This window comes from Ceratotherium simum, chromosome 35 (assembly GCF_057802395.1).
Source record: "Ceratotherium simum simum isolate JZ-2026a chromosome 35, ASM5780239v1, whole genome shotgun sequence".
In the NCBI taxonomy this organism is placed as follows: domain Eukaryota; kingdom Metazoa; phylum Chordata; class Mammalia; order Perissodactyla; family Rhinocerotidae; genus Ceratotherium; species Ceratotherium simum.
The window spans coordinates 36,761-64,746 of record NC_141934.1 but is presented as its reverse complement, the minus strand read 5'-3'; the positions used below and the strand labels follow the sequence as shown (position 1 = coordinate 64,746).

The following is a 27,986-nucleotide window of genomic DNA, read 5'->3' as shown; positions in this document are numbered from 1 at the left end:
CGATATTTGCTACCTGGTCTCTGGCCAATTGACAAGCTCGAGTTAAAGCAATTGACTCGCCTTGCTGTGCTGACTTTATCTCTGGTAAATTACGTCTACTGAGGACGTTACTGCATATCCAGCCCGATAACACCCTTGTTCATCCTTTGAGTAAGATCCATCTGTAAACCAAATTAGATCAGCATTATCAATGGGAGTTTCTTGCAAATCATTCCTAGGAGTAAGTAGGTAATTAGTTAATAAATGTAGTAGTGGGCATCTTCTTCTTGTGATGCTGGAAGTAAAGTTGCAGGGTTAAGATTATTACACCGGGCTAAGGTAATATTAGGAGCAGAGAGCAACAGAGCTTCATAGGAGGCTAGTCAGCTGACAGAGTAATGCTGAGTGTGATGAGATTTTAGGAGAGATTAGACTGAGTGAGGAACATAGATAGTCAAAGGAGACCCCATCACTATTTCTTCAGTGGTCTTGCATAAGAGCGCTGCTGCTGAAATGGCTCTCATACAAGGCGGAAGCCCTTTTGCCACTGAGTCTAACTGCTGACTATAATACCCTATAGGTCGATGTCGACCTCCGTGTTTTTGAGTTAAGATACCTAAAACATTTCCTTTATCTTCATGTACGAAGAGGAAAAATGGCAAGCTGTAATTAGGATGTCCTAAGGCTGGTGCTTGGGCCAAAACAGACTTAAAGGTAGTTACTGCCTTCTCTCCTTCTGGTGTCCATTCAATTACATCAGGCTGGTCAGACTTTAGTAATGTATATAAGGGCTGGGCAATAAGTGAAAAGTTAGGTACCCAGTTCCTGCAATATCCAGTTAGTCCTAGGAATCCTCAACTGTTTCTTTGTCTTAGGGAGAGAAAAAGCCAGGATTCCTTTAATCCTTTCAAAATCAATCAACTGTCCATCCTTAGATATCAAGTGTCCTAGATATTTTACAACAGGCAGGCAAAAATGCAATTTGTCCTTGGACACTTTATGCCCCTTAGATGCTAGCTGTTGCAACAGATAAATTGTGTCCTTCTCAGAATCCAACTTAGTGTTTGAACACAAGAGAAATCATCCACATATTGAATTAAAGTGGAGTCATTAGGGAATTCTATATTCACTAAATCAGCCTGGCGTATCCGGGAAAAATAAGTGGGCGTCTCAGTATAGCCCTGTGGCATAACTGTCTAGGTATCCTGACGATCTTCCCACGTGAAGGAAAAAGATATTGACTATTATTTTCTACGGGAATGTTGAAGAAGGCACTGCATAAATCAGTGACTGAGAAATAGCGGCTGTTAGTTGGAATGGCCGAGAGCAAAGTGTGTGGGTTAGGAACCACAGGATGTCGGGGAATCACGATGTTATTTATAGCTCTCGGGTCTTGAACAAATCTCCAGCCTTTCCCATTTGGCTTTTTACAGGCAAGATAGGTGTATTACAGGGACTAGTACAAGGAATTATAAGTCTCTTTTCAAGAAATCCTGAATGATAGGGTTTATCCCATTTAATGCCTCTGGTCTAAGTGGATATTGCCGAATATTAGATAGAGGCTTAGGGTTGTCAACAGTCACCTTAATAGGAGTGGCTGATTTAATTTTCCCAACATCTGAAGAGGATGATGACCATAATTCTCTAGGCACTTGTAATAACAGGTCATCAATTTTCTCTTTTATTTGAGTCATTGATTTCACAATCATCAACCTTTCAGCAATTACAGTCTGGTCAGCATCCCGATTTTCTGAATCTAGAATCATTTTGCCCTTTCGTGAAAAGGCAATATGGACGTTGTATGGTTCTAGAAGATCTCGTCCAATCAAATGAATTGGAGCACATTTAACCAGGAGAAACACATTTTTACTGTGATGGTTCTTAATTGAAAAATTATTGGTTCTGATTTAAAAACCTACATTGGAAAATTCGAAACCTCTACCATTTCAACTGCCCGTTTACTCCGAGGGAGAGGGCAATGAATAAGGGTAGGGTTGAGGACAGATAAGGTAGCCCCGGTATCTACAAGGACCTTTAAAGTTTCTCCTCCATTATTTATCTAATTTCCCCTAAGGCATTTGTGAGGAGGAGGGGAAATGCCCTCTCGTAATCCTTGGAGCAGCCCTATTCCTGTGTTTTGTTGTCACCCCCTAAATCCCATTTGAGTTTATGGCAGTCTTGTTTGAAATGACCAGGATTTTTGCAATAGTAACAAACACGGTGATTTCGTTTCTGGTCAGATTTTAAAAGGATGGCGTTTGTTGGGCCACTAAGCTGTTGTAGCTGTATACTCATAACCTTAGTGGCCTTTTTTTTTTGCTGGAGGGTTTTAAAGATTTTATTTATTTATTTTTTCCCTCCAAAGCCCCAGTAGATAGTTTATGTCATAGCTACACATCCTTCCAGTTGCTGTATGTGGGATGCATCCCCAGCATTTTCCGGAGAAGTGGTGTGCGCCTGGGATCCGAACCCGGGCTGCCAGCAGCGGAGCGCGTGCCCTTAACCGCTAAGCCACGGGGCCGGCCCTCTGGAGGGTTTTAGATAGTTTATCTGTAATAGTGACAAGAGCACTAGTGTGCATTAAAGTCCAATCCAGTTCATGTCTCTTAACTAATTTTGCTAATTCCTCATCTAATCCTTCCAAGGAAATTGAATTGAAAATTGAATCATTTTAATGATCCTCAAAACATTCAGGAGCCACCCCAGAATGCTGTTTGAAGGTTTTCTTAAGCCTTTCGAAATAATCAAAGATAGATTCCTCGGGTCTATGCTTACATTGATGGACTTTAGCCCAATCTATCCTCCTGGGAAAAACTACTGAAATGGCTTTGTGTAAGTTTCGAGCAATATTCCTACACTCCTTAAGGTGGTGAGCCTCATGCTTATGGAAATCCTCCAGGGGGTCTCTCCAATCTGCCTCTTTTATCCATTCATTTGCTTTGTTCTCAGACACCAGCAAATGCACATGCTGATATAAATCTAAATATCCTGTGCATATGTTCTTGAAGGAAGTAAATTATATTAAAAATTTAAAAGTTACTACCTTAGAGACAGGCACCTCCATGCCCTAAGGATTCCTGGTATAGGAGGGAACGTTTATCAATCCTGACTGACTCTATTCATGAAAGACCCACCCTAAACTGTTCGGGGAAGAATTGAGAACAAGAGAGTGCTCCAGAGGGATAAGTTTGGGAGGGTCGGGGTGGAGGGGGTCCAGATGGGGACGCGTGTGTGTAACCTGATAATCGCTTCGCGCCATAGCAATTCGCGCCATAAAATGTAACTGTTTAAATGTTTTAAATTAGCCAATCATGTAAGACCACGCCAACCTTTTCCCGCTTTGTGCTTCCAAACCCTATATAAGAAATTGCCCTTTAAGGTCCGGGGTCGACTCCTCTGTCTCCTGCGAGAGACACGTGTCGGCCCGGAGCTCCGCTTAATAAAACTCTTACCTCTTGCGTTTGCATCAAGCTCGGTCTTCTGTGTCTGTGGGTCCGCGCCTTCCCGAGGGTGGAGTTGGGGTTCCCTTTTTGGGATCCTACATTTGGGGGCTCGTCCGGGATCGGCGCGGTCACCCCAGACTCCGAAGACCCCTTGGAGGTAAGCCTGAGTGACTGGGTGTGTGAGTGTGTGCGGCGCCGCGAAGCATTATTTTGGTCTCGGTATCTGGGCAGCCGCCGCTTCGGGCCGTGAGGGCCAAGCGGCTGCAGTGGCAGACGTGCTGGGAACTGCAGGCTGCAACCCTGGGGGACGCCCCAAGGGACAAGGGGAGTCAGGAAAGCCTGACCACCACCCTTCAGGTGGAAAAAGAAACGGCACTCTTTTTCCCAGGGAGGATCTGAAACCCTCCCATCTGAAGCCGCCTTCGGTTGGTTTGTAGAGACGCCAACCGGGCGAGATTGTTTGTTTTGGTGTGTCTTTGATGTTCATTGTTCTGTTTTTGTTCGTCACGTGGACCTCATTTGACGGGATGAGATCCTACAGCTGGAGGACCTGCCTTCTCCCTGGACTACTGCAGATGATGAGATACGGGAACGCCTGACAAAAGCCGGCAAAAAGGTAAGATTTCTTACCACGTCAGCCTCCCGGAATCTCTATCTGCGGAGTCCGGCGGAAGGGAATGGTGAGAATTCTTTTCTCTTTCTAAATTTAGATTGGCAGGAGAAAATATTTGGGAAACTATTTTCTTGGGCTTTTAGTGACTCTTGGTTTAAATTTGGTAGAGTACTCTTGGTTTTTGATCTTGATCCCTTTTCCTCCCAAAGGTAGTCTCTGTTTTTCTCTTTTGTCTGTGTCTTTTGTCATAAGAAGGAAATACCATAGGGTAGGACGCAGGCATAGGCCCTATTAGCCTGCTGTCCGGGCCGGCCCCACAGACCGATGAGTTTGCGGGTCTCACCAGACCGGCGTCTACAAACTTTGCTGTGGGTTATTATGCACATGAAGTGAAGGTCATTGCCGAGGGCATCTTGGAAGCCAAAAAGGCCGCAAATTTAAGTGGGCGCGGGTCGAGCAGTTAAGAGCCATTAGGGCGCTCGCCACTTTCAGAAGACTCCCGTGACAGGATAAGTTGGGTCACGGAACGGGGTAGATGACACAGGTCCCCCGCCAACTGCAAGAAAAATGTCCGTGCAACGATGAGGTACTCTGTAAAAGCACACAGGTCCCCAACCCTGCGGCACCTCCCCCCCCAGGTATTATTTTGGCTCCAAGAGACCTAAGGCGTGGCTAAAGCTGTCATTGTGCACATAAGAAAAAAAAAAAAAAAACCGGATGAAATTTTTCCTTCTGTCTTGTTCTGTGTCCTGAGAAAACTTGGCTTTGTGACCAGTGAGAATATTCTCCTTGGTCTCCACCATACGGAAGGTGCATTTACCGGGGTGCACCTTGGTGGCCAGTCGAGTACACTGGGGTTCCGAACTGTCTCTGTCCGGCTGTGCCAAGCTCTCAGGGGAGTCTGAATATCTTTGGGAGTAAATTCTGTGGATCATGGGGGCTACATCATCTGCGCCCTCACCAGGGACGCCTCTTGCGTCCATGGGAAAGATTTATTCTAAGCGTGGAAAGTTACCTCCGGGTCTTTCCTTAAAAAGGTTTATTGGTTCGAGTCACTATTGGAATAAATATACAAGTGAAGATCCTACTCGTCAATGGCCAGACGACGGATCCTTTGAATTGGAAAAACTTCTAAATTAGGGAAAAAAATGTTTTGAGAGCTCTCACATAATTGCTTAATTGGTACCTAAAAATTAAGGCTAGAAAAAAGAAGGGAAAAATTTGACTAGTCTTGAGACCTTGACTCAGGTTGCAGTTGAGTTGAGAACATGTAAAAATGTAAGTGTTGATGAGATTATAAAGGTTGGAATGTTTGAGCTGATTTTGTATAGAGAGGTTGCATCAACCTTGCCTGAATATGTTTTAAAATGTCTGACTGGGAATGCTCCCCTGGTCCAAGGTTATAAGACCAAGACCTATTGATAAAAATCTTAGTGATGACTGTGTTTAAAGGTATAAGAAGTGATGAAAACTGCATGAAATTTTGTAGGAAAAAACTGATGTTATTTCTATTACAGAACTGGTTAACAAAAATAGTAATTTAAATGATGGCTAATTTTATCTGAAGTCTTATGAAGTCTTGTAGGCAATCTAAATAACTATTGGGAATAAGTAACTAAATAGTTGTGAAAAAGATGAACGTTGGATGAACTTTATACAATAATTATGTGTTATGGTGGTTACAGCTTCCAAACTCTTTCTGGTAACTTAAAACTTTAGAGTTTTGCTAAATTTTATGATGGAAATTCTCTGAGTATCATCATTTCCAAATAAAATAAGATATTAGACATTGATTGCTAAATGTACATTTGTCTACTTTTGGCTTTTCATTACAGGAAAACTAAAAGGTGTTTTAGGTCTATTGGTAAACATGTGTTTTATTAAAAGATTGTACCATAAAGTAACATATTTCTAGAAGTTATGAAGTGTTCATAAATTTTCCAATCCACAAAATGCTAATGTAAAAAAGTTTATAACTGCTTACTTAGTTTTTACTTAGAAGTCAAAGTCTATAAGGGTTAAAATTTCTAATTAATATATGTGATTGAAGCTACTAAAAAATTAAGAAAAATATGTCTGTGTACAAAAAAGTAAGATGTATAAAGAAGGAACAAAGAATAAAAATGTTTTGTTTGGTCGATTAAAAAAGATAAATTTGTCCTCAAGTACTAGAAGGGAAAAGAAAGACATGGGACAATTTCTGAATGTAAAAAAGAAGTTATAAGTTTGTGAAAGAGGAATTCTGGAAAAAGAGTTTTTACATGGTCAAGTTGGCTAAGATTAAAATAAATTTAATTAAGTAAATGAGTTTTAATATCAAAAATAAGCTGGTACAAAATTATAATTTGGTCTTATTTCTCTTAAAAGGATAATTTTCTTAAACTTGATAAAGAGGGTACAAAAGATTTTTCTTTACCTTTGAGTAAGTCTACCTAAAAGACAAAAAATCTATGTTTTGTTAAAATAATTTCCTGTGTTCAAAAGACTGAGGTCTCTATTAAGGCTTTTTAGACTGTTAATGCTATGTTTGCTTTGACTGTTTATATTTTTGACAAGCTCCCCCAAAATTCATATCGTAAAGTCTTTTTTTACTTTTTTCTTTGATAATTTTCAAAGGGCCCTGGAACTTCTCAAAGGAATTTGCTCTCTTCCTATAAGGAGAAAGATACTAAACTTATTAGGCTGATTCAGTATGTTAAATTACATGAAAAAGATTGTCAGACAAGTGATGATAAGTCTGCTTAGGTGCTATTATGTGGGTAAATGTTATTGATATGGGTGTTTTAAAATTGTACAACATTACTGAAATGCTGATCTGTCCTGATTATCAGTCATAATTCTGGTTATTATTATTTTAAAATGTTGTATGTCACAAAATTAACCAAATTTCTCTGTCAATTGCCATTTTGAGGTCTTGTTCTTTACAGACTTATTTCTTTGCTCTAATGCTTTTGCAAAATGTTTCAACTTCAGAAAAATTCATAGAAAGGACTCTGACATTTACACTGAAGTACAGGCTTCTGATAAACTTTCTGATCATAAAACTGAACTTGATAAGAAATTACAGAAATCTGTTAGAGAGACTGATAACTTCGTGAAGCTGCTAACAAAAAGATTGGGATCAAGAATGGATTATACAGGACTGAATGAACTGATTATAATTTTTATGATTTTTCATTTGAAGTATTGCTGAATTTTTAATGTTTTGTTTTTTCAGATTTAAGGAAAACTTTTTCTCTTTTCTCCTGAGCTAGCTATGACTTATAGCAATTTGGTAAATAATACTTTTGTAAGTAAAATTAAAATGTTTATCTTTTTCTCTCTATCTGATCCCTCGAATTTGGAAACTCTTAGTGAGTATTGTTGTTTTCATGGCAATATAGTTATTTGCATAAGTTCAATAAGAATCTGTTCTCCTTGTAACAGGACACAATTGGAAACACTGGTTATATTACCAAGGTTATGACTGGAACATCATATTTGCGATATAACCATACAGCTTTTGAGGAATAAAGATTGGACTTTATGGAATAAAGCCACATGGAAATATTGGCCTGGTACCTTGTGTTCCAAGCAGCACTTACCAGGATAAGTAAAGAATGTCACTTATCTGGCAGGTACAAGGAACCTTGAAATATTTTGGGGAAACCTCAGAATAGAGGAATTCACCCAAATTTATAGGTATTGCAGGCAAAGTCTGATGACAAAATCCTTGGCTTGGCTTTCCTGGCCTCGAGAGGCCTTTGAAGTTCAATGTGAGATTCCTTATAAAAAGTTCCAGCAAAGCAGATTTAAAAGAGCCTATGTGATCAATTGCTATTCTTGCTGTACTTATGTTAATAATTGGGCCAACTCTATCTTAATAAAAATGAGGGTAATTTTAGAGAGAAAAAAATTATATTTCAGTAAAAACTATAAAACTATAGTATACATTTGCAGATATTAGATAATTGTCTTTTGAAGTTTTTATTTTTTATATCTGTTGACTAGACTGGATCCTGATTTCTTCCAGTCTCCTGAAATATCTGGCTACAGATCTCCAAACTAACGTTTTTGATTTTTTCCATCATTTTCATTTGGAATCACTGAGAACTGAACCTGCCCTTTTCCTGAAGCCTTACAAACTGAAGCTGATGGACTTGATACCATAATATAGGCGTAACCTTGAGAGCCCACCTGCATCACCACCTTCCAAAAGGAACTCAATTGAACTGATCTATCATCAGGACTATGAAATGTGTTCAGTGAGATGAAACAATCTACCAACTCAGCTTCTGGACTATGAAACTTCTTTAAGTTTCAAAAAGACTGTGAAACTTTTAGTTTCAAAGGCGGGACTGTGGGAGATCAAGATTTGGCCACCCTAAAATATATCTCTTTACCTTGATTGTTTTCTCTGAAGGACATTTGACCTCCTGCAGTACCTACTGGGCAAAGATGGCACAGACTGTTTAACTTAGTACGGGGAGCTTACTACGCCTTAAATGGCTCCAATCCTGAAATGACTAAAGCATGCTGGCTATGCCTAGCGGTCAGCCCCCCCTTCTTATGAAGGAATTGCCACCATGGGGGTCTATAATAACACCACGGACCACACAACTTGTCTTTGGGGCAAAGAAGGGCGGATAACCCTAATGGATGTATCAGGGACCGGTTCAGGACTATGCTTAAGAAAAATTCCCCCGGGCTACCAGGCTCTATGTAATAAGACTGAAGTCAGCCTTCCGACCACTCCTGGTTATTTTTTGATACCAGGGCCCAATAGGTGATGGGCTTGCTCCATAGGCCTGACCCCCTGCATCTCAACTAGCGTATTCAATTCGTCACAAGATTTTTGCGTGCTTGTGCAGTTGGTGCCTAGAATTTATTATCTTACTGCCAATAGTTTCGAGGATGAATTTGACCAGAGATCCAGATTATGGAAAAGAGAACCAGTATCCCTCACCCTGTCTGTACTCCTGGGACTGGGAGTTGCCGCGGGCGTAGGGACTGGCACTACGGCCTTAGTCACAGGAGAAAGGAGATTAACTGCCTTGAGCAATGCTATAGATGAAGACCTCAGGACTTTAGAACAGTCCATCTCTAAATTAGAGGAGTCCCTCACCTCCCTGTCTGAAGTAGTGCTCCAGAATAGAAAAAGATTAGACATGAGGCAGCAAAGCAGGGAGGCACAACAAAGCTGGTTTAAATCCTGGTTCACTAAGTCCCCCTGGATGACGACCTTACTATCCTCCCTAGCAGGACCCTTGCTGATTCTTTGTCTACTTTTAGTTTTCGGACCGTGTGTTTTCAATAGAATTACTGCTTTCATAAGAAAAAGGGTCAATGCAGTGCATGCTATGATGCTCCAACGCCATTACCAAGCTCTCCCACGCAATGAGCCACTAATAGTAGACACCGAAAACTAAGTTCTAAGATTAGAACTAGGGACAAAAGAAGAAGTGGTGAATGAAGGAAGTAAATTATATTAAAAATTTAAAAGTTACTACCTTAGAAACAGGCACCTCCATGCCCTAAGGATTCCTGGTATAGGAGGGAACGTTTATCAATCCTGACTGACTCTATTCATGAAAGACCCACCCTAAACTGTTCGGGGAAGAATTGAGAACAAGAGAGTGCTCCAGAGGGATAAGTTTGGGAGGGTCGGGGTGGAGGGGGTCCAGATGGGGACGCGTGTGTGTAACCTGATAATCGCTTCGCGCCATAGCAATTCGCGCCATAAAATGTAACTGTTTAAATGTTTTAAATTAGCCAATCATGTAAGACCACGCCAACCTTTTCCCGCTTTGTGCTTCCAAACCCTATATAAGAAATTGCCCTTTAAGGTCCGGGGTCGACTCCTCTGTCTCCTGCGAGAGACACGTGTCGGCCCGGAGCTCCGCTTAATAAAACTCTTACCTCTTGCGTTTGCATCAAGCTCGGTCTTCTGTGTCTGTGGGTCCGCGCCTTCCCGAGGGTGGAGTTGGGGTTCCCTTTTTGGGATCCTACATTCTAACAATAAAATCAAATTCTTGAGCAAACTCTAAAGGATCTTGCAAAGGGCCTGGGAAGTCCTTCGTCAAATTCTTAAATTCAGTTCTAGTCCAAGAAGTATACACAGAGCAGGCTCACCTCACCCAGTAACAGTTTTCTCCTTAAAGGCAGCCACTATAACTTTAGGACTTTCAGTATCTGCTCCATGAGAGTTACTTCTTGTTTTCTCTAGGGGTGGAGGAGGAGGGGAAGGTGAAGGAGGAGGAGGAGGTGAAGGAGGAGGAGAAGGTGACGGAGGAGGAGTAGGTGAGGGAGGAGGAGGAGAGGAAGGAGGAGGAGGTGTGGGAGGAGAGAGAGGAGGAGGAGGTGAGGGAGGAGGAGGAGGTGAGGGAGGAGGAGGAGGTGAGGGAGGAGGAGGAGGTGAGGGAGGAGTAGGAGGTGAGGGAGGAGGAGGAGGTGAGGGAGGAGGAGGTGAAGTGGATAGGTCAGGGTACGGAAGCTCAGAAAGGAAAGGATACACGGGTGCTGAGGGAGAAGGAGATGAGCTCTGAGGTGCTGAAAGCAGCGGTGGTGGAGGAGGTAGAGGAGGTGAAGGGGGTGGACAGCTTCTGACTTCTTATCTCTCTTTAATTCAGAAATATTCTCAGTCACTTTATGGTTAGTCTCCTGTAAAGAGGTCATTTTATCATTATTACACTTTGAAGCCTCTAAATGCCAATCGTAATAATCTTCCCCTTCTTTTGTTTTGGTTTTATCGCCGGCTTTTTCAACATGGGCGTGCAAATACAGTAGTTTTCAGAGGTCAAACGTTCACCATTTTGGCCATTTACGACCTAAGTCATCCTGAGTTAACCTTTCCCATTTAGTTAAATACTTGCAAGCATTGTTTCCGTATGCATTATACGTGAAACCAGCGGGAGTCCCCGTCGGGGGTTGTCCATCTGGAAGCCGGCAGGCTTTTGAAGCACGGTTTCCCATTTTTAGTTCTGTTTGTTCGTTTGTTTTTTCTAAAGTCTGAACAACTTCTCGAACTGTGTAGTGGGTCACAAGTGTGCTGCTTTGAGTGTTATTCCCTAAAGGAGTGTCGTAATCACTGTCTTATTTGTCTAGGTTTCTCCCGCTGGCAGTCTAGGACCACCATGGGGCTTCGGAGCGTGGGTGACCAACCCTCATGTGCGCATCCCCGGACGAAGCTATAATTAATTAACGTGAATGATAATGGAATGCCTTATAGGACGGTTACACATCGTGAGGTTCACCTCTGACACGCCTACTGAGGTTTTTCAGTCACCTGTAAAACGCCTTTTCAGCCGGGAGGAGCCATGTCTCTTTTCTTCATAGCTGAACAAGATCAGACTCTCATTTCTCTATCAAGCAGTTTTGTTCAGACCTTATAAACATAATTCTTTCCAATTTTAAAGCCAAATTAAAAGGACAACCAACCCAGTTTACTCCAAGCTTCCCCTAAAGTTCCTTGGCCTGGGAAATTCCCCCTAGGTTTTTCTCCACCTAGGAAATGTACTGGTACCCTTCAAAGCCTCTAGTCTTAATATCTTAAAACAGCTCAAATAAACTCTTGGACTATCAACTTAAAATAAAGAGGTCCAGGATTCAGGAGAACTCACCAGGGTCACCTGAAGAATGCAGTGATCCGGGTGGGGCTCAAAGTGCCCCTGCGGTACCAACTGTCGGTTCAGTGTAGATTCCAGGTGGTATCCGGTGGGTTTCTCTGAGATCCTGCCGCAATTACACCAAGAAATGTCGATGCAAATAACCCATAACCAATCTATAAATCAAAATTGGGGTGAGTTTCTTACGAGCCAACCTTTGAAGACCATATAGCCCGGGAGAGTCCTTTCATGAAGAAATGGAGCACTCTGAAGAAGTGGGGTGTACACAGTGGTTATATACTATCAAAGAGCATGTATCACATGTGATTGCAATGTCCCTTTTACAATAGCCGCGACATTGACCTGTCAGCACCTCAATTGATGGACACAGTGGGTATCAGGTCTGCTGTCTCCATGGGCGTGGCTGTTGTCTCGAGTTGGGTGGTCACAGGATGAGCACAGCAATCAAATCCTAGCCTAGGGAGAAATGCTTATCCTTAAGGAAATGCCAATGTGGGGGAAGTTGCATTTACATCTTAAGGGCATTGTTCTTGTCTTTGGGACATGTTAATTGCTTAAAGTGGATGTACAATGGATGAACAGAGGCTACAGGCCCCTTTTGGAAAAAAGTTATAAAAAAATAGGTCAGGCCCAATTAGGTTTACACCAAATGGCTTCCTCATATGCTCCAATGTATCCCACTGCATGCCATTTATTTATCAAGAAGAAGGATAGTCTCAGCTTGAAGGAGCTCACTGTCTATGAGACATGAATAAAACAACAGTTATGGAAAAGCAGATAAGTACAGGGTCCCAGAGTGGGGACATCAAAAGGAGTCTCTAGATGGAGACCTCTCAGGAAAAGTGTCCAAGAGGAAGGAACATTTGATATGAGTTTAGATTAAGAAATAGGAATTAAGTTGATTAAACAAGGGGTAGGAGTGCAGTAGACACACATAAAAAAGGCAGATATAAAGGATGCTAAAGCTTTCAGAATATGGGGGTATTTTTAAGGCTGGAACAAAGCGAACATGTAGGAAACAGTGGGTGATGAGGCTAAAGATGAGGACAGCAAGGGAAAGCCTGCATGTCCAGCTCAGGAGTCTGAATGTTCTCTCCAATGCTCTGAGCAGTCATTGAAATAGTATAAGCAGATGTCACATTTAAACAAATTTAGATTCTAGAAGGTAACTCTGGAGGCATTGTGGAGGAAAGATTAGAAGAAATTAAGACTGGAAGTAAAGGGACCTGTTGGGAGATTAGGCAGTGATCCAGATAAGATAGGCCTTGGCTCAGGCGTGGGGTCTGCAGGTGGAGGAGGCCAGGAGGTGGGAAGCAGTGCTGGGCTCCTGGAGGAGGAAACTGAGCTGCCTCTCAGTCACGGGAAGACTGTGCCTGTCATGGCCTCCCCACCCCCATGCCCAAATGCCATGTTCCTTTCTACGTCTGTACCTTTCCTCTCTTCCCCCATCTGAAATCCTCACACTTTCTTCCCTCCACCTGCCCAAAAGTGGTCCCTTTGAGGACTTGATGTAGTCCACCTCTCCTAAGAAGCTGTCCTTAATTACAATTTCTCGATAACATTCCCATTTTTTTTAGGTTCTCTAATACAACATACACTAAATACCTTGGCAGAATCAAGTGACATCTTGCAAGCCATGTCATGTATGTGGAGGAGCTTGGAACCTTATAATTCTTTGTATTTCCTTCAATACCTACCACAAATACCTTGCACATATAGGTCATGCCTTTAGATTAGCTGCTTGAACCATTTGTCTTTCTCCGCAGGTCAACAGTGTTGCCCAGAACAAATGAATTTTACACCTTCTCAAACTCAATAGAGCCAAGATGGAACTTCATTCCCCCCGCAAGCCTTACTGCCCTAGATAAAAGCAAAAACAACTTGTGACATCTAATTCTTTCTCCACATTCTGATCTCAAATTGCAACTGTTTTCCAGATGCTAACTGGTTTTCATTCTTAAAACTGACAGAAAATTTTCTCATTATTTCCTTTTCTTTCTTTTTTTGTGAGGAAGATCAGCCCTGAGCTAACTTCTGATGCCAACCTTCCTCTTTTTGCTGAGGGAGAATGGCCCTGGATTAACATCTGTGCCCATCTCCCTCTAATTTATATGGGATGTTACCACAGCATGGTTTGACAAGCGGTATGTCGGTGCGCACCAGGATCCGAACCTGTGAACCGGGGCTGTCACAGTGGAGCACGGGCACTTAACCGCTGTGCCACAGGGCTGGCCCCTCTCTTTATTTCTAAAGCTGAAATGTCTCAATCGTTCTCTGGGCTAGTTGGAGTTTCCATAAAATGAAAATGTACATTCCAGAAAAATCCTTAACTTTCCAGAATAATCCTTAATATATTATGGTAAACACCTTGGCAAAATGTCACTGATTTTCAATGTCAGTGCCTCCACAAGGGTATCCTTGCATTGTCTCCCCTCCCAACCACCTCTCACTTTGCCCCTCCCCAGGCTCATGGGCTCAAAGTGTTTACTGAGCACTAAGAATGATCAGAGTCTGAGGGAGACTTCAAGGATGACTCAGCCATGTTTTCTGACCCCAACCATCTCTCTCCATCTCTTCTTTAACCTCTATTTTTCTTATTTTGGTTTCTACTTTAGTTGTTTACTTGTCTTGTGAATTGTTGTTTTGTGGTTTATAATTACCATGTAAATTCATATTACTTTTTGCCTTAGAGTTTAGAAAGAACTTACATTAAACAAGGTTTTCTCCCAGCCCTTTGATGTGTCTAATACCTTCCAATGCAATTCAAGTGGCTTCTTGTTTTTACGTCTCCATAATTATCCCTTCAGAATTATGTTCACCCCACACTTTTGATCTGACCAATGCTGCTTTACTCTTTAAATTTTTCTATGCTGAGACACGTGAAGAATCCCTCAAGCACCATCAACTAGGCTACCCCACATTCCTCACATCTGTTTCCTTGATTTGTTCCTAAATAAAGATGTTTCTCTTTTTTTGTGAGGAAGATCAGCCCTGAGCTAACATCCATGCTAATCCTCCTCTTTTTTTTTGCTGAGGAAGACCAGATCTGAGCTAACATCTATTGCCAATCCTCCTCCTTTTTTTTCCCCCAAAGCCCCACTAGATAGTTGTATGTCATAGTTGCACATCCTTCTAGGTGCTGTATGTGGGATGCAGCCTCAGCATGGCCAGAGAAGCGGTACATCAGTGCGCGCCCGAGATCAGAACTCAGGCTGCCAGTAGTGCAACGTGCACACTTAACCGCTAAGCCACAAGGCCGGCCAAAGATGTTTCTGAAACTAATAATAAATTGTACCAAGTGGTCATTGTATAAAAAGCACTATCACAGATACCTTATAGAGAACAAATGGAAAAGAATATTCAATTCCTCAGATAGGTTTGCAATCAAATGAGACATTGAGGGGACCAGGGGGCACTGATCAGAGCAGGATCCTAAGAGAAGAGTTTTAAGTCAATTTCAAATGAGGTTAAAACTGGAATGAGATAGTATTTTACCAGTTAGCTGAAATCATAAGCATTTTCCTGACCTTTGAGAGTTTATTTGCATATAAACTGTACATGTGGGGTAAGAGAAGGCTGATATTGTTTAATTTCTTTTTATTATTCAGCACTTTGTAATAGATGTGGCTATTCACAATTAATAAATATCATAATGTGGAGAGACCCAACTTTCAACTGCTTGATATTATCAATTCTTACACAAAGCTAGAGTTTTAAAGATCAAATTTCATTCTAGTTACCTGTCAACTAGTCTATTTATATCGGAAAGTTGCTGAGTTTTAGGAAAATACTTCAAAACACAAATTTTATATGTAATTTCAAAAGCAAAAAATTAGTTAAAAACTGGGTGGTAACCCGTTTTGCTACCATATATTAATCTTTAGCATGGGAGCAAACATTTTTAGAGAATATAATTGATATTTGCCTGTTTGTATATTGTAGAATGTTAAAGGAGTTACAGTTTTAATAGTATTTCAAATACCAGAGAATAAAAAACAGAATTGTTTCAGTTTTATGAAATAGTTTCTTAGACATAGCAGATTTTCACAGCATATTACTTGAAAATAAAATAATCAGTTAGTGAGGTTTAAGCAATGTGGTTTTATTTTAAACTTGCTCATTCCATAGGAGCAGCAATAAAAGCGCTTAAGGTATAGCTGACGCTCTTTCCCTCCATATGAGCACCAGCTGCGTTTGCTTTAAGCATCAGACTCTCGGGCAGCACCATAGCCCTCAACTCCATTTAGTTGAGAAAAGGCTTTATGAGTCGTGTGTTTTTTCTAGGGGTATGGATCTCCCAGACTTATTAATTAGAGGGTGAGAGTAAGAGTCAGAACGGATTCAATAAACTCCAGTGTGCTCAGCTGAGAGGGTAAGTGTCTGAACTCACATCTGAAGAAGAACTTAGAGGATGCTTTCTCACTCTGCTTCATGCCTCTGACTAAGCAGTCCTGGACATCCCTGTTACGGCCACAGAATAACACAGGCAGCCTTGATGGACCAGAAATCCTCCTATGTCCATCATTTGTACAGAGCAAACTGGCTTGTTTCCTGCTGCAGTGGTAATTTACAGACATACAGAACTGCCATCTAGTGACTAAGAAGAAAACAGCAAGGTGCTTTACATGGAAAATGAAATTGTGTTTTAAAAAAGAACAGTGAAGCACTAAAGTTGGTACAAAGTTGACACAATGTGGCACAACAAAGTTATAATAAAACTGAAAAATGTGTAGGAGAAGTAATCAGTTGTTCTCTATGCCTCTAAAATATGACTTGACATTTGACTCATAAATAGTATAGTTTAAATATAATAGGATAACTTTGGAAGTAAACTTCTCATCTCATCTCATCCAATGATGTTGGCAGGAGCTGGTATTAAATAGCCAGATGGTGAGTACCCATGTTGAAGTACCATTTTTATCACAGTGGAGAGAATAGAGGCATAAAACCCAACAGACTGATGTTCAGATCTTCCCTCTACCCTTGATCAATTTTGTAAACATGGTCTTTTTTATTTTTTTTTGTGAGGAAGATCAGCCCTGTGCTAACTTCTGCCAATCCTCATCTTTTTTTGCTGAGAAAGACCGACCCTGGGCTAACATCCGTGCCCATCTTCCTCCACTTTATACGGGACGCCGCCACAGCATGTCTGGCCAAGCAGTGCATTGGCGCGCGCCCAGGATCCGAACCGGCAAACCCCAGGCTGGCACAGCAGAGTGCGTGTGCTTAACCGCTTGCGCCACAGGGCAGGCCCCTAAACATGGTTTTGTTTATCAGTTAAATATGAATTATAATAGTTACTTTAAAGGATTACTGTAAGAATTGCATGAGGTAATATATATCACTCCACAACCGGTGTGGAGTGATAGTTAATTCTCCTGCCCTGTCTCTCTTCTATGAAACATACACAAATCATCTAAGGAGAGAACTCGTCTATACAATAAACTTATGACAAAGAGTCAATGGCTCCAGAAGTAAGGGCCACCATTATTGAGGGCTTAACCTCAACTGCTTCCAAATACTCTTAACTCTCAATTAATTTAAAGTGCTTTCGGTCTTCCAGACACTTCACTGGCTACAAGGAAAGCAGAAGGTGTGAAATTTAAATTGATCTATTTCAACCTTGATTGGCCAAGCTGTAACATCAGGTGTTTTAAATCACCTAGTTCATCAGGTTTTCTGCTTATTACTATATGTTTTACCATGGTTCACGGCCTGAGAAAAATAGAAATTCATTATAATTTTACTCACATGAATATATATCTTAACTATTACAGCTGGAATCTTAATATATAGAGCAATGTTGTACATGTTTTGTCCTTGTTGATAGTACAGAATACTTTTGTCCAGGTTTTCTTTGGCATTATCTTATTTAATGAAGAACTCAGTAATATATGTCCTGGAGATAAGGATTTAGAAAAATCTAACATACTATCCTAGTTATGCCTCAAAAAAAATGCTATAAAAATAATGAGAGGATATTTTGAAGGCACTATTTTTCCTAATTATTTCCAACTTTATGTCCCTTTAACTCTTTTTAATCATTCTGCATCTTATTTGCTATTGGCTAATCATCTCACAGTAATTAAATAGCCCTCAGCTGAGTCCACCATGCCTCTTCAAGTGCCCCAGGCTGATGTCACTCTCATAGTTGACAAAAAGAAGCTGGGAAAACCTGTTTTGTGGCACTATTCTTAAGGATATCTTTACTCTTACAATAATAAAGCTATATTTTTGAAAGGCACCAGTGGATTATAAAATCAAGTACTTGACCAATGTTGTATCCTCATTTTCCCTCCAGGGGGAGCACAACTTTCATGTGTAATGCAGGGCTGCTGCTTTATTGTTTTTTCCTTTCAAGATATTACTTGTAAAACATGTCGACGTAAATAATCTATAATCAATCTATAAATCAAATTGGGGTGAGTTTATTATGAACCAACTTTTGAGGACCATGGCCCAGGGCCTTCCTTCCCTAAAGAAGGAAGGGTACCAAAGAAGTGGAGTGTACAGAGCTGTTATATACCATCAAAGAGCATGTATCACATCAGATTGCAATGTCCCTTTCACAATAACCACAAGATCGCCCTGCCAGATTGCCCTGCCAGAATAGCTATTGATGGACACAGTGGGGAGGGCGTGGCTGGTGTCAGGTCTGTTGTCTGGAGCTGGGTGGTCACAGGATCAGTGCAGCAGTCAAATCCCAGCCTAGGGAGAAATGCTTATCCTTAAGGAAATGCCAAGGAGGGGGAAGTTGAATCCTTATCTTAAGGGCATTTATTCTTCTCTTTGGGACATGGCAAAGCAGATACACCACGCAGGTCACAGGCCCTTCTGGAAAAACAAACCCAGGCCAAATTTGTTTTACCCCAAACGGCTTCCTCATATGTTCCAATATATCCTATTGCTTGCCATTTATTTATCATTTTCTCCCTTTTGATCTATAATCTTTTGATAGAAAGCATTGATGATCAAAATATTGTCCCTCGGCCCCAGAGTGGTTGCTGCCTGCCCTGGGTCCCTCATGTCCCTCGGTGCCAGGCTTTTATCTCATTTATTTGCCCAATTGTCCACCTTGGGGGGAATTAATTGGATATAGTGGACAAGCAAAGATATATATATATTAATAGAGGAAGCATTTCATGGGTTTTGGATTAATTTTAGGTTGTTGCACAAACATTGTATCTGTGCTTTTTATGAATCCTTGTATTTACGCTATTCACAATTATAGAACAAGTACAGTAACAATGATAATAATTTAACATCTTTGAAAAGATTAGTGTAAAATGAGTTCTTAGGCATAGTCCTTATCAAAAAAGGAAGTTTGTCCAAGGTTATAAGATCAATCGACCACCTCAGCTTTCATTACTCCAGCTCACGTGACAGTCTCACAGCACTGAGTAAAGAAAACAGCAATTAGTTTAAACATAATGGCTAGTACAAGAATTCCAAGAAGTAATAGAAATAGGAATTGCAATCCAGATGGAAAAAGGGAACCAATACCAGAAGGGAGACAACCAAACAACTCAAGACCGGGTGCAGGATGGTTTAAGGCATTCACCTGCTTTTCCATGGGCTTTAGCAGAGATAACACATTAGAAGACTCGTCAGGTATGAAAACACAGCATTCAGTTTGAATGATTGTACATGTACCACCTTGGGATGTAGTTAAAATATCTAAGGCCATTCTATTTTGAAGGACAGTCTTTTTATTAAAGACATTTTAGTATTTAATAAGGCAATTCCTGCTTGACTGTCATTAAGGGCTTCTGTATGTGATGTGACACCATTTAGCCCTAAAAAAGGAACAAATATAGCTAGCTGCTCGGTGGTCATACCAGGGGAACACTGAATGAGCCCGTCTGGCCTTAAGCAGCGGCAGGTTGGCAGCAATTGTCACTGTGAATCCTTCCCTGCATTTAAGGGAAGATCGGGTACAGAGTTTTAGCCATCAGGCCAGTAGTCAAGGCCAGAGATTTGTTCTATATAACCATTAAGTTCTATTAGGAGCCACCCGATAAATGCCTGGACTTTAAGACCAGTCTGTTCCAAATCAATCACTTTCCTTAAGTATGATAGTATTCTGAAAATCTTAAATGTAACAATTATAAAATAGGTATACAGTTTAAGCATAACAAAGGTTTAAATGAGTGGATGTAAAGTTGGGAATACAGTCCTGGTCTGGAGTCTTGGGACAGCTGTCTACAACTGATGTTGTCTTCTTCTCATCCTATTTTGGAGATATTTGCTCTCTTCCTATAAGGAGGAAGATACTAAACTTATTAGGCTTACTCAGTATGTTAAACTACATGGGAAGCATTGTCAGACAAGTGATGGTAAACATGCTTAGGTGGTAGTTTGTGGGTAAATGTTATTGATATAGGCGTTTTAAAATTGTATAAAATTACTGAAATTCTGATCTGTCCTGGTTATCAGTCATAATTCTGGTTATTATTATTTTAAAGTGTCGTATGTCACAAAATTAACCAAATTTCTTTGTCAATTGCCATTTTGAGGTCTTGTTTGCAGACTTATTTCTTTGCTCTAATGCTTTTGCAAAATGTTTCAACTTCAGAAAAATTCATGGAAAGGACTGTGACAGTTACACTGGAGTACAGGCTTCTGATAAACTTGCTGATCATAAAACTGAACTGGGTAAGAAATTACAGAAATCTGATGGAGAAACTGATGACTTCATGAGGCCACTAACAAAAAGATTGGGATCAAAAATGGATTACACAGGACTGAATGAACTGATAAGGATGATTATAATTTTTATGATTTTTTATTTGAAGTATTGTGGAATTTTTAATGTTTTGTTTTTTCAAATTTAAGGAAAACTTTTTCTCTTTTCTCCTGAGCTAGCTATGACTTATAGCAATTTGCTAAATGATACTTTTGTAAGCAATATTAAAATATTTCTCTTTTTCTCTCTACCTGATCCCTCCAGAATTTAAAAACTCTTAGTAAGTAAGTATTGTTTTCATGGCAATATAGTTATTCGCATAAGTTCAATAAGAATCTGTTCTCCTTATAACAGGACACAATTGGAAACACTGGTTATATTACCAAGGCTGTGACTGGAACATCATATTTGCGATGTAGCCATACAGTTTAGAGGAATGAAGATTGGACTTTATGGAATAAAGCCATGTGGAAATATTGGCCTGGTACCTTATGTTCAATGTTCCAAGCAGCATTTACTGGATAAGTAAAGAATGTCACTTATGTAGCAGGTACAAGGAACCTCGAAATATTTTGGGGGAATCTCGGAAGAGAGGAATTCACCCAAATGTGTAGGTATTGCAGGTGTGGGGAGAGAGGGAGAATCCCCCTATGCCCTTTTCCTTAAGGATTTTATGGCTGCCCAAATAATCAACAAGACAGGTTAGCAGGAGAAAATAATACCAAGTTTAATAACAAGTATACATGGGAGAAAGCAGGGACACTGCGTTTCTCAACACAATAGCAGAAATTCTCGTTTTACATACCATGTTGAGCTAACGACAAAGGAGGATGTTGGGGGTGGGGGGAGTCAGTTACAGGAGATTACCACTAAAGCACAGTAAACAAGAGTAAGGCTGTTATGCAGATTTAAGGCCTCACTTTTCACATTGATAAGTTTCTAGGAATGAGTTCATCCCCCCTCTTCCCAAATACAGAGAGGGAGATACCTTTACAAATGGAGATTTCCCTTATAAATGTAAATGTCTGTCTGGCAACTCCTTGCAGGGCCATCCAAAGAGTGTGGCTGGAGACAGAACTTCTGATAAGATGGGCTTGTTGGTGCCTTTTCTATTGTAACATCTATTTTACAATATATTACAGCCATCAAATAGAAGATCTGTTCCAGGAAGGAGTTACTACGTCAAATTCTTTAGGCAGTTAGTGGGGGAGGTCAAATGTCCTCAGAGAAAACAACCAAGGTAAAGAGATAGATTTCAGGGTGGCCAAATCTTGATCTCTCACATTATGAACTACAGTCCCTAAATTAAGCGTCACTCTTTATGTTGTACAGTTCCATGGGTTTTGACACACATATAGTGACACGTAGCCACCATTATGTACAGAACAATCTCACCACCCTAAAAATCCTCTGAGCATCAGATTAGCTCTCAGTGGCTTTTTAAAATATTAACAGTTGTCAGAATGACGTAAATTTTTACGACGAAAAATGTTCCACAGGTGCTAAGTTTTGTTAGTCTCACTATTATGATCACTATTAGAAATAATGAAAAAAATGAACCCCTATATAAATAGCAAAAATCACAGAATTTTAAAGATAAAAAAGATCTGGAAGTTTAGGAAATCCTACATTCTTCAAGACCCTGCCCTCCAGTCTCTCAGCTTTCTGTGTCATTTATCTGCTGACTCCACTGAGCAGAAAGAAAGAAATCGATAAAGAAAAACAAAGCAAAAAACAAATTTTCGTTCTAAGTAGTCCTCTTGAGCCCAAGTTAATCAAGCATGGATTCTTTTTTACTTCCTATTTGCATCAGGAACATAATTACTAGCTAGAGCCTAATTTGAGAATATTCATTAGAAATGAAAGATGTCATATTTAAGAACAGAATGGAATTCACTGAGGCTTTATTCTTGGGATATTTGTAGGATTAAGTCAGGACATGCGAGAGTGATAAATAAGTTCTATACATTTTTCTTCTCCAAGACCATGGATTTCAGACACATTTTATACCCATGTACTTTGCAACAATGAAAAACAATTGAACACTGACCTTGAATATTTTGCCCTCAGATTCATTAGTCTTTAAAATATAAATTGAGCAATTTTATCTAGATGAGTGAAAGACTATGGAGACTTCTAGAATGTCACGTTAGGTCCTTTAGAAGTGAAGAATTGACTTTATAAAGCATTTCTATTCCTTCTCATACCTTGACAATACTGCTACTGTGACTCTGTTTTAAAGAGGATAATGACAGGCTTTACTTTGATTTGCACCTTTTTGTTTTAAGTGCATTTACTTAACATTTCTCAGCCTCTTTAAAACTTTTTATCATTAAGCTCAACCTTCATTTAAATCACCAGACCTATTTGATGAAGGCGACGTGAATATTTACTTGCAAACTCCTCAGAAATTACTAATTTAACCTTACTTCAGATGATCCATTGTAGAACTCAAACTGGATTTCCCAGGCCCCTCAAAACGGCTCATAACTATGTGTTTGTACATTTATCTGGGAAGATATTATCCAAGGGTAATTGTTCTTCCCAAATGCTTTCTTTACCTCAAACAGCAATACTTCCAAAGTTTTAATGAAAATGTGGCCAATTTGGTGAAAACCAAGTGACTTGTTTGTTTTAGCATGCCAACGAGATTAAGAAAATAAGTATTTTAACTATTGTTATTGATTACTAAAATCAGAAATTAAGAAAACAAACTTCTTTGTCCAAAGACATTTCTGCAAGTGAAATCGTCGGAAAAACAGACAGCTAGCCTCCCGTTTTAACCACTCAATCATAAGAAATGTAATATGGTGGGCAAACATGTGAGCGTTGTCACCTGCACGAGTCCCCAAAGCTGTGTCCCCATCACGGCCACAGATCAGGGGAAGGAGCCAGCAGAGGGGAGACAGCTGTGCCCTCAGTGTCCTTCCTTCCTAGGTCAGAACTCAGTCCCAGTTGCTCGCTGTCTAGTCTTCTGGGGAAGCAGAGAATTCTTCTGGGGACACGACACATCAGGTGTTAAGGATGTCATTCTTCTTTTTTAAACAAATGTTAGATCATGTAACGTGCTTCTCAGGACAGGAGGAGCCGCCTCAAGGGAAGGCAGATTTTCTCCAGGAGCTGATGGTCATCCAGGTAGAGCAGAGTCAAGGACTGCAGAGAGCCAGCCCGCTTCCGCTCTCCCTCTCAGGGACACCTTGGACCCCACACCCCCACCCCCCTCCCGGTGCCCCCCAGAGGTTCCCATTGTATCCTTGGAGGCCGCGCATGCGCAGGACTGGCTCTCAGAGCGGCAGAGGGGATGGCGAGCTGGAGAGCCCCAGAGAACGTGCACTGGAGGCGGGGTCCCTGGTGCGGAGGTGGCCTCCTCAGAGGTTTGTGTGGGGGGATGGGCGGTTTCTGGATCCTTCCTCCAGGATTTTCAGCGCTGGGGAGCTCTCCTTTCTGCAGTGTGGAGGAGCGCTGGGCAGGAGGCAGCGCTGAGGTAGGCGGTGGGCTGGGGGCTGGGTGTGGAGATCTCCACCACAGATGGCGGGAGCGCGGTGGGGGGGGTCGGCGGATGGGGCCGGGGGCCGGGGCTGCTGGCGGGCTGCCCCAGGCGGGGGAGCCCAACTCTGTCCCTTGGAGGAGCAGAGGAACGCCGCCTGGCCGGCGGGTCCCTCTGCCTTGGCGGGGCCCCACCCGGCGGGGCCTCCTGCCCACCCAGCGGAGGTGCAGGGGGCGGCAGGGAGTCGCCAGCCCTCTGCTCGCGCCCTTGAGTTCGTGCCCCCGGGGGCCCCGTCTAGGCCAGGTCGCGACATCCCGGGGTGAACACTTTCCTTCAGAAGATGGACTGTGGTCTGCGATCCTCTGCCTGACTCAGCTCAGGCTATTGGGCTCCTCATTGCGTTCTTTAAACAAATAAACGTTCCTACTTCCTTGGGACCACTTTTATAGAAAAGCCTAATCCCATTAATGGTTTCTGATAATTGACTCTATATTTGCAAGGTGAACTTTGAAGCCTGTGAATTGTTGTAAACTGCATTTAATGAAAGGAGCTTTAAACAGTCTTTGGTGAAAATTATGTAGCTTCCTAATAATAATTCACCATATGTTAACATAGACTGATGACTGATCAATTGATGATTGACATAATGTGTACGGAATTTTGTTTTCAGTGGAAAGGTTTTTCTTGGCAGTTGGTGCTAAATTTAAAATCGGATAAGGAGGAGGTTTTTAGGGCCGGCCCTGTGGCTTGGTGGTTAAGTGCGCGCGCTGCGATGCTGGCGGCCCGGGTTCGGATCCCGGGTGCGCATCGAGGCACCACTTCTCCGTTCATCCTGAGGCCGAGTCCCACATACAGCAACTAGAAGGATGTGCAGCTACGACACACAACTATCCACTGGGGCTTTGGGGGGAAAAAATAAAAAAATAAATAAAATCTTTAAAAAAAAAAGGAGGAGGTTTTTAGAAGTAGTATATAGTGTGTGTTTTGTCTCCATACTCATTTAGAATTGTAAGAATTTAGATTTGGAAAGCTCATAGAACAAGAATTTTCAAGTTTTGATTTGGCTGAGAAGGTGAAAGGTTAAAAGGCCAAATACGGTAGGATTTCATTTATATGATATTCTAGAAAAGATAAACCATAGGGAAAGACAACAGATCGTTAGTTGCCATTAGTTTTAATATTTAATCATTTAGTTTAATAGTTTAATCATTAGTTTTAATATCTCTGATTAATAAAATACATTTTATTGATAGCAGCCTAATTATAGTTTTGGATGATACCAGAATTTAACAACCTATTAAATTCTGCAGTAGGAACAAATGACATGTTGGTTATAGGTGTCTTTGAAGTGTAAGTATTGTCGGTAATGAATCTAAATAAGCATTTTTGGATTGTGAACTACTGATTTTTTTACTAGATCCTGTTGGACATGGCATATTACAAGTTTCAAAAGGCTCTTTAAATTATTGTAGCAGGCTGAAGCTATTAAATTGTAATGTAAGATCTTTATAGATGAAACAGGCAAAAATACAAAAAGCCATTTATCTTTTTATCTTTGTTAAAAAATCAAGTAAATCTTACCATATACATGAATGACTTTTGGCTAGACAGACCTGAACTTGACAAGATGGACTCATTAGTATAGTGAATTTGTTTTGCATTGTTAAAATGGGAGAGGACATATGTTTTTCTTGAGGGTGACCCAAGTCAATATGGTAGGTTTCGCTGTTTATATGCTCTTTCTGAGTTACGATCTTGATTAAACAGCTTGTCATAGACGTACCAAGAAATTTGGGCCATTTTATGTATCAATATTTTAAGATATCCTATTTCCCTGATAGTTTCCAGTTTCAGGGTATCTGGGAAAAACAGTTTCTGAACATAGGTACTTTGGAATATAATTTTTGATTGTTGACTTATTGAATCATAGAATTGTGGAGTTGGAAATAATTTTGGTGGTTGTCGAGCCTAACCTCTTCATTTTCCAGGAAATGGAAAGTGAGGTTTCTCAAGTTAAGTTGTCCATAGTCTGACTGCTACTTAGTGGCAGAGTTGGAACTATATGCTCAGATGCTTGTCTCCAGATTCCTAGTACAGTGCTGTCTGTGCTACGTACTATTAAGTAGACAAACCAATGAGTTACCTTCCCAGATCACATATGTAGCCAGCAGGGTTGATTCTTTCCCATATGCATATTTCCTTTCTTTTTTAAATAACTACTAACCACAATTAACTCATTCCTATACCATGTTTAATGACTATACTTGTGTGTGTCTCCTCGAGCACACGTGGATTCCCTAGAATGGAAACCTGCCTGTGAGTGGATTGCTGGACAAGGGGCTGATGTGAATCTGCAACTTGATGAGCTGCAGCCAAATCATCCTCTGAAGTTTTAACAATTTCCATTCCCGCCAACAGTGTCTGAGTCATCCCTGCCCTGGGAATTGTCAGATCGGGATTGTCAGATTTTTAAAGTTTTGCCAATCTGATGAGTGAGAAATGATGTATTTGTTTTCCTCTTTGTACAACTGTTTTGACAAAAGCATAGAGCTGTGCCACTACCAAAATCAAGACACAGAACAGTACCAGCACCCAGAAATCCCTTCAGCTGCTCTTTTGTAGTCAACTCTTCCCCCACCCTTAACCCCTGGCAACTAATGATCTGTTGTCTTTCCCTATGGTTTGTCTTTTCTAGAATATCATATAAATGGAATCCTACAGTATTTGGCCTTTTGAGTCTGGATTCTTTCATGTAGCACAATACATTCATTTTAGTGTTCATCCATGTTGTTGTCTGTATCAGCAGTTCCTTCTGTTTTATTGCTGAGTGTAGTATCGTGTGAATGTACCACAGTTTATCCATCCAGCAGTTGTAGGACATTTGAGCTATTTTCAGTTTTGTCTTTTTTGACTATGAATAAAGCTGCTATAAATCTTTGCAAACAAGTTTTTGTGTGAGTATTAGTCTTCTCCTCTTGGGTAAGCACATAGAAGTGGAATTGCTGGGTCACATGGTATGCGTATGTTTAACTTTATTTTAAAAACTGTTTGTGTAGCAAAGTCATGGCCCAGAAAGATGTCCTAATCCCTGGAACCTGGGAATACATTAGTTTACTTGGCAAAGGTGAATTAAGTTTGCAGATGGAATTAAGGTTGCTAATCAACTGACTTCAAAATAGGGAGATTATCCTGGATTATCCAGGTGGGCCCAGTGCATCACAAAGGCCCTTAAAAGGGAAAGAGAAGCAGGCGAGTAGAAAAAAGATGCAACAAGGGAGGCAGGGCAAGAGAGGTGCAGAGTTCTTGGTCTTGAGGGTGGAGGAGGGGGGCCATAGGCTAAGAAACGTGGTGGTCTCTAGAAGCTTGAAAAGGCTAGGAAATTGATTAACATTTACAGTCCCCCCAAAAGAACCTAGCTCTGCCAACACCTTGATTTTAGTCCAAGGAGACCCGTGTCAGACTGCTACCCTACAGAACTGTAAAACAATAAATCTGAGTTGTTTTAAGCCATGAAATTTGTGTTGATTTGTTACAGCAGCATAACAAACTCCACTTTAAAACTGTTTTCCAGGGGCCGGCCCCGTTGCTTAGTGGTTAAGTGCGTCCGCTCCAATACTGGCGGCCCAGGTTCGGATCCCGGGCATGCACTGATGCACCGCTTCTCCGCCCATGCTGAGGCCGCATCCCACATACAGCAAATATAAAGATGTGCAACTATGACATACAACTATCTACTGGGGCTTTGGGGAAAAAAAGAGGAGGATTGGCATGGATGTTAGCTCAGGGTTGATCTTCCTCACAAAAAATAAATAAAACTGTTTTCCAAAGAGGCTGAACCACTTTGTCTTCCCACCAGCAATGTAGGAGTGTTCCAGTTACTTTCCACCCTAAATTAACACTTGGTATGTTCATCCTCTTTAATTCTAGTCATTCCAATAGGTACGTAGCAGTATCTCAATGTGGTATTTATGTGCATTTTTCTCAAGATTAATGACGTTGAGCATCTTTTCATGTGCTTATTTGCCATCTGTGTATCTTCTTTGGTGAAGCGTCCAAATCTGTGCCCATTTTAAACTTGGATTTTCTTATTGTTGAGTTTTGAGAGTTCTTTATAGTCCTGTCAGATATGTGATTTGCAAAGGTCTTCTCCCAGTCTGTGGCTTGCCTTCTCCAT

The 27,986-nt window shown here is 41.0% G+C and overlaps 1 protein-coding gene and 2 long non-coding RNA genes across 4 annotated transcripts in view; all 3 read left to right on the top strand.

Annotated features, from left to right (window-relative positions):
* LOC147912384 (ral guanine nucleotide dissociation stimulator-like) overlaps positions 1-15,648 on the top strand; it is a 63,916-nt gene extending 48,268 nt beyond the window's left edge. The window contains exon 13 of one of the 2 annotated variants that reach the window (XM_087423649.1): positions 13,406-15,648. The gene's annotated coding sequence lies outside the window, so the exon portion shown is untranslated. Of the gene's footprint in view, positions 1-11,118; positions 11,691-13,405 lie in introns of those variants that run through there. The other variant, XM_087423650.1, reaches the window with a different exon arrangement.
* A 371-nt stretch (positions 15,649-16,019) lies between these two features.
* Positions 16,020-20,801, top strand: LOC147912383 (uncharacterized). Its single transcript, XR_015549873.1, has 2 exons — positions 16,020-16,279; positions 20,215-20,801. It is a non-coding gene; the product is annotated as an uncharacterized LOC147912383 (long non-coding RNA).
* Positions 20,802-23,875: 3,074 nt separating this feature from the next.
* LOC147912382 (uncharacterized) lies at positions 23,876-27,639 on the top strand. Its single transcript, XR_015549874.1, has 2 exons — positions 23,876-24,536; positions 24,768-27,639. It is a non-coding gene; the product is annotated as an uncharacterized LOC147912382 (long non-coding RNA).
* Positions 27,640-27,986: the final 347 nt, after the last annotated feature.